Here is a 7,751-nt window from a genome sequence, read left to right as displayed (position 1 = left end):
TAAGAATGTCTTCATTTAAATTACAATCATCTACTATTTCTTTAGTTCCATTAGTTGAAATCTCTGTTTGTATTTGTTCATTCCTTCTAATATAAATGAAGTATCTATATTTTTATATCCTTAGATAAATCTATTTGATACGACATCATGTTTGTGAAATTAAATCATTTGAATAGTCAACAAAGTGTTGGATAAGGCTTAGTGATTTCTTTGAAAGAGAAGCCTCCTGTGCAGTGGAAGTGTCGATGCATACGAAAGCATTAGCAAGGGCTTGATCGAGCAACCTACCAACATCGACGTCGAGATAAAGAATTGGATCACCGACTATTTCATTGACAACTTCATCCTTGTCGTATATTGGCTCGCCAGTTGACTCGGTCTCGTCTTCATCATGATGAATAAATTGGGGCGCCAAATTAATGCAAGGTGAGACGATGGAGACTGAAGTTTCGTTGATAAATGAACCAGATTGTTGATTGTCGTCGTACAAAGTGGGCTTCTGGTCTTCGATCAATGCTTCGTTTAGGTCTATCTCCTCTTCGTCAGTATCATCATAAACTGGATCATCAAATATTTCGATCTTGTCATCATCTTCGCCCCCTCTTGTGATCGAACGATTGAGAGAGTAGGACTGATCATACTCAATATTGTCGAGATTTGCATTTTCATGATTGTTTTTGTCGTCGCAGGAGGAAGGGGGATGTAGAGGCGCTGCGGAGCCGACGTTATCTTCAAGTTGTAAGTGGCGGGGTGGTTGATCTTAAATCCCTCAATCAGCTGGTAAAACTCCTTCGTATAATCATCAACCGATCTTGCATCATGCCTCAACGCCTGATGTCATTAAAACATAGTCTAAGTGTAGCCAAAATGAAGAAAGTGACTCTTCATATCTTCTCCTAATCAGTGATTTTGACTTTGCCTTGTCTGTCTCGCGAGCGTCGCAACTGCTCCCACCATGTTGATGCTCGATCGATGAGTTTGATGAGGACCAATTTGACTTTTACATGATCGAGCACTTTCTCATAATAAAAAATTCTCTCTACTTTGTTAAGTCAATCAACAAATTCCTCAAACCTAAAAACTTCATACTGTTTCTTTTGACCATAGTTTTTACATTGTGATAGGAGTTTTTAAAAGTGAAAAAAATTAGGATATAAAAAGAACTTATGATCTTTTAGATCTTGCGTTGTTAGACGTTGGGATAATTTTGTGATTTATCTTTGTAGATCTTGAAGTATCTCATCTCAAGTGATATGATCATGGCCTGAACCAGAACTTGTCTGTCACGGACCACGATCATGATCACAACAGTGATCTATCGGATCCGAGTGCTCTGATACCAATTAACGTCGGATGGGATCGGATAACAATTATTGTGCGAGCAATATTGATTCTGTTAATCGTCTGCGAATGTCGAAAATAATCTTCTAAAACCTATTGATACAAAAGAATACCAAGAAATAAAAAAAATAAATAATACTGATAATAAAAATCTTTAGATCTTTCTATAACAACCTCAATATTTTTTGAATCATGAACTATATATCTCTTCCATAATTATTTTCATATCTTAACTCTAGGCTTTTTCCTAATACTTCAGATGTCCTCTTCGTCCGACTAATCACGCTAGCTTTATATCTTTGTTTGCCAAAATCTATTGGACTTGTACTGACAATTATTGAACTTCTTCCGTATTTACCAAACACCTCTTGAACTTTTGATAGCGCCTTGTTAGACTTGCTGTCTACCATGCACTTTTTGGATTTCCACTATTACCTTTTGAACCTTTTTTCTTTGCTAACTCTCTAGTCAATTCTTCATCCACTTGGATTTCTTTAAGCTATCAAGTATTGAGTTAATTTAGATCAACTTGAACTTTTCCATCCTACACCTATAGTTCTTTATCAAGTTTATCCACTTGCACACTTGATATTCATTAGAGTAAGATAAATTAATTAAGTCTAATTTAAAATGTTTTACCAACTACATCAAAATTATTAATGCAATCATTCCCTGAGTGGAGAGATTGCAGTGCAATTATATCCCTAGTAATTGAGTGTGACTGAGTAATTTTGATATTTGGGTAAAGGTTGCAAGTTAGACCTATTTGTGTTTACGGATGAAGTTTGTTAAGTGTGTAGGTGCAAGATATTTGATGTGTTATTGTAGGTGCAATTAAAGAAGTTCAAATAGATCAATATTGATTAGATATTTAGTTAACTTAGAAATCCAAATAAGTCAAATGACGAATGAAAGTCCAACCAAATCGAGAGTAATTGGACGATTGACATTTGGATGTTTAGATAGACTAAAGATGACATAATACATGGCAGATGAGGAATAACCAAAGGCAAAGCTTGAAAACATATATTATGGGATTTAACTAGATCTTGACTTAGATGATGATTCAATCTTAAATTGGTCATAGTCGATGATGCAATGAGTATTTTGAAGTATAGAATTTTTTTTAAAAAAAATAATATGTGAAATATCAAAGGTAAAATAAAATTTTCTGTACAACTACTAGTATTCACCTTATTATTTGATCATTGCTAGCAAACTATTGGCACTGCTTTTATTCACATACACATGAGAAAAGATTACAGAAACAGTGAAGAAAGGACATGACACTGCATGGATCATTTTAATTATCGAGGATCTTAAAAACAGATGACATGATAGTTCAGTGTTTTGTTCCTATTGTATTTCTTAATGGGTTGGTCAGAAATGCCTAGCTAGACTTTGAAGAAGCATTGGGAAGAGTGCAAGTACAAAAAAGATGAAGGGTTCATATCGGAGTTAAAAGGCTAGCTATTCCCAACCGGCCCCAGATCCTTCTGCTTTTAGTTACTGCAAAGTTTTAGAAAAGAAAATCAATGCGAAGTTCTTGTTTTTCTTTCAGTCAAAACAGTTTTGTAGAATATAGTGATATTTGCAGGTCAACTCGTATGATGCAGGCATGCTCATCCATTCTCGGATAAGAGATTGTGAACACTTCACATGAAAATGCAGGTCCACAACTCAGGTTATATGAATGCGTAGTTTTGATGCATTTACTCAAATTTAGTGTACGTCCCAAGGAAGAACAAACACCATACAAATCAATCTTGTTAGGGAACTCCTACTCTCTCCTTTTGGCCATAAGGATAATTCGAATGGTCTTCTTATCGATCGAAGTTCTTTTCTTCATCAAAGAAGAGGGGTCCTTTAATTTGTTGAGCACTTTCCTTGAGGGATATCTCTGCCTGTCTAAGTTGCATCACTGACATATTTATTAGGTTAAACTTATTTAAAAGGACAAAAATAAGCTTCTATCATTGTTAGTAGGTATATTAGATCTTTCTCTATATATACTAGAGGGCATGCATGTGGACCTTTTGACTAATAATCCTCTCTAGTTTTTCTAGAGTAGATGACTTCTAATTTAAAACATGGGACAAAACCCTTTTGATCCATTTAGGTTGAATCCTACCTAGACTTCTCCTTCATGCATATTCTTTAATTAATTTTTTCTCTTGTTCTACCCCACCCATCACATATTGGTGGTTAATGCTATGTAGCAAACTACTAGATAGTTCAATTTTTAGTAAGATTCTTCACAAGGAGCGAAACACATTCGGGCTGTCTATAATATTAATTATTCATTTTGCACAACTTATGATGACCCATTAGAAATTTCATACTTGTTTAGAGTTTACTTATGTAAAACTTCTGTATTTATTTAAAATTTACTCTTTCAGAACTTCCATGCTTAATTAGGATTTCTCATTAATTGTTGGACATCTAATCCATGACATGTTAGAAATTTCAATCATACGTCTAACATTCAATCTTTCACGACTTATCAGGACCACTTATCACATGTCAAAACTATTTGGACTTTTTATTTTAATCAAGTGGATATCATATTCATTAAGTGTCTATAATTAATTTGCTCCACTCATCTAAGAATGATACAATGAGGTAAACTCTTCCTCATAAGAAGTTGAATTAATTAATTTAGTAAATTCATTAAATAGGAAAAGGAAAAAAGAAGTTTCTATTTTAAAAGAAACATTTAGTCTCATCGTACCTCGTGTTAAATTGCATGACATTAGAATTGAAGAACTAAAATTAGAAAAATGAGCCATTGAAACAACGAATTGATTCTTTGAAATTGGCGTTAGAAAAATTTATCATAAATTCACAATCTTTGAACATGTTAATTGGTAACCAAAATGTCCACTGTAGTAAAAACAATTTAGGTTATAAAAAAAAAAAAAATCATATTTTAATTTTATCTTGGTATGGAGCGTGAAGTATATTATTACCCCTAGATACAAAGAAAATCACGGTTCTACCCTCCAACACGTGCTCAGCATGTGCCATCTTTGGCAGCACCCGATCGATCATAATGCGGATTGTAATGAGATGCTCAGGGTTTGCCCCCCGCACCCCATGATGACGTCACCATCTAGTACTATTTCTATCCACCACAGTGTTACTACTACACCGCCCCTCTATTCGCTCTCTCTCTCTCTCTTCCTTGCCCTGATCTGTTTACAACTCGAGCAGCAGCAGCGACTGTAGATCATAGATGTGGAGTGCCCTCTTCACAATGGGTTCTAGGTTGCTCTGACCTCTATTAAGGAAGCTCGGCTTCTTTCTCATCGCCTCTCTGTGAACAAGAAACGGTACCTTGTTTGCTAGTTCTTGAGGTTACATGCTGCAGTGCAGCTTCATGTCCTCCGGACTAAACAGGACCAGAAAGCAGCGCAGATCTGGATGAGTTCTTGACTTCAAGCAAGGAGAAGAACCAAAAGATACGCAAGAGTTAAAGAAGAAGGGTAAGAGAAGGAAGTAGAGAGAGAGAGAGAGATGCAGTCGAGTTACGGAGGAGTGTCGGAGATCCAGCAATTCATGGTGGAAAGCTGTGGTGGCAGCACCACCTCGCTCTTCTCCAACACGGCCGACATCGTCCACTCGACCGCTGCCGGTGGAAGTAACCCTCTCAAGTACCAGGCGCCGCCACCGGGCGCGGTGCTGCCTCCCCATTTCGCGCATTTCCACTCCATTCCTATCACCCAGCAGCTCTTCCAGCAGCCGCCGACGGCAGCGCTGCACCAATTCCAGCTCTTCCACCCTCACCACCACGAGCAGCTGAATTACCAGCCTCTGGAGCCGCGGCGGATGCAGATGCCGCACCACCAGCAGCTTGGACTGGACCAGGATTCCGGCCCCGAGAACTCTGCCTCTTCGGCGCGCGTCACTATGCCAGCTGGTGGCGGCGGCGGCCCGCTGCCATCCTTTCTGGCGGAGGCCATGAACTTTAAGCTTGCAGTGAACGAGAGCAGTGGGGGCGGAAGCCGCGAGGGGATCAACGATGAGGATGGCATCTTGCGAGGAGACGACGACGGATCGGAGAGTCGTCTTCATCATCACTGGCCGCAGAGAGACGATGAGTCTTCCATTAAAGAGCTATCCTGGTAATCAACAACTAACCGATTCGTTCATAGTTGTTCTATGCTAAAACAATTGAACAACAATAATTTTATGAGCTTCATTGGCCATGAGAAATGATGCATCTGAAAGGAATTGAATTGCTAGATGTTGATTCCTAAGACTTGCTTTTTTATCATTATTGATGAAAAGAGAAAAGGAGCTTAAAAGAGAAACTTAAAAAGAGAAAGCATTCATGTCCTCTAAATACATTTGTAAATGCAAATATAAAATAAGCGAATTGAATATATACTTTCAGGAGGCCATTGGATTTGGATATCGACTACATCCACACGAATAACAAAAGGTGCAAGAACAAAGAGCCCGAGATCTCAATTAACACCGCCGGGAAGGTGTCCAAGAAGAGCAAAGAGGATGCCGGCGCAGGGAGCAGCAACTACAAGATCTTCAGTGAACTAGAGGCCATCTACAAGCCAGGCGGAAGCGGTGGCGGTGTCAATCGGACTGGCTCTGGCTCCGCGCTCACCGGCGATGAGACCCCCCTGTTGCACGCCGCTGCAATGGCACCTCCGGGCCTGCCTTCGGGTGCCAATTGTGTCGGAGGAATGTCGGAGACGTCTGCGGGAGAGGAGGCGGGGCGGCCAGGGAAAAAATGTAGCAACAACAGAAACAGCAGTGGGAGGAGGAGGAGGAAGCGGCGGCGGTGGCAGCGGCAACTGAGTTCGGTTGCGGCCTTCTTCGAGAGCCTGGTTAAGCAACTGATAGACCACCAAGAGAGCCTCCACCGGAAGTTCTTGGAGGTGATGGAAAACCGCGAGCAGGAACGGACCAGCCGCGAGGAAGCGTGGCGGAAGCAGGAGGCCGCCAAGTCCTGCCGCGAGGCGGCGGCCCGCGCTCACGAGCGCAAACTCGCCTCCTCCCGCGAGGCCGCCATCATAGCCTTCCTCGAAAAGATCACAGGAGAGAGCCTAAATCTCCCTCCTAAGCCCCATTTCTCCGACGAACACAATAATTACCACAAAAACAACCCCCAAACCGAGCCCTGCACCGAGGAGGCGGCATTCGGGGACCAAGAAAGCAACAAGGTGCAATTCAGCTCGAGTAGGTGGCCGAAGACGGAGGTGCAGGCGTTGATCCGAGTCCGCAGTGGACTTGATTCTCGGTTCCAGGAACCGGGGCTGAAGGGCCCCCTGTGGGAGGAAGTGAGCACCACCATGGCCGCCATGGGCTACCTCCGCAGCGCCAAGCGCTGCAAGGAAAAGTGGGAGAACATCAACAAGTACTTCAGAAAAACCAAAGAAAGCGGGAAGAAGAGACCGCAACACTCCAAGACCTGCCCTTACTTCCAACAGCTCGACCAACTCTACTCCCGGTCCTCGCTCAGCAAAGACAATATTCCCAAGAAGCAGAGGTTAACAGATCAAGAACATGATTCTAAGGAGAAGCGCGACGACACTGAAGATAAAAGAACCGACAACTCCGAGCTACTCGACGCCATCGTCGTGCCACCGGCCGCCGCCGATTACCCAAGCCTCAAGTTCGGGTTCGACTTCAATGGCAATGTGGCAGACGAAAATTTCGAAGACGGTGCATCAGCTCCAAATTTAGACGACCACAATGGTGACGAAAACGAGGGGGGCAAGGAGAAAGGAGGTGAAGAAGTGGAAGGAGACCAAGAAAAAGGAGAAGAAGAAGGAGAAGGAGGAGGAGGAAGGGGAAAGCCAAGACCAAGAACCTGGAACACCACATCACCTCGATCAAGAGGTGGATGAAGAACTACACGACACGAGCCTCTTCTTCCAGAGCCTCCAATCTTGAAGGAACTAGAACGCAATCACACTCGCAATATAATAATTATGGTGTGTTCAATTACTATTCTTTCTTTTAGGAATTAGGATTGTCCTACTTTATCCGGCTTCAGTAGCGCAGCGCAATTCAATAATCATGAGTGTATAATTAAAACCATCCTGCTTGAAATGCTGTACTGCTTTCTTTTGCTTTTCTAATGCTGCCATTATTGCTTTCATTTTCTCTATCTCTGTGCCCTGGAAAAGAACAAACGTGGCCAGTATTTCAACTCGTCACTTTGTTTCTTTGTCTAAAATAATTGTCGAATCTGTTCACTGTTTGCATGAGGTGGATGTGGGTCTTATGTGCCAGTGTATCCAAATCGCTCAATAAACAAATGTCATGTCGCTGCTTAATCATGCATTCTCCAAGCATGCATGGAGTTGGGGTGTGTGTTCTTATCATATAGGCGATTGAAACCGTCACCGTCACGGCGCTGCTCATGCAGGAGGCTGCAGAGAAGA

General features: G+C 41.6%; 1 pseudogene; it reads left to right on the top strand.

Moving 5' to 3' along the window:
- Positions 1-4,526: 4,526 nt before the first annotated feature.
- Positions 4,527-7,497, top strand: LOC141824296 (uncharacterized; annotated as a pseudogene).
- The last annotated feature ends 254 nt before the right edge of the window (positions 7,498-7,751 follow it).

Source organism: Curcuma longa, chromosome 3 (assembly GCF_044706935.1).
Source record: "Curcuma longa cultivar G26 ecotype Majalengka, Jawa Barat chromosome 3, ITB_CL_G26_1.1, whole genome shotgun sequence".
Classification (NCBI taxonomy): domain Eukaryota; kingdom Viridiplantae; phylum Streptophyta; class Magnoliopsida; order Zingiberales; family Zingiberaceae; genus Curcuma; species Curcuma longa.
The sequence above is the reverse complement of the archived record's forward strand: the minus strand, read 5'-3'. Positions and strand labels throughout refer to the sequence as shown.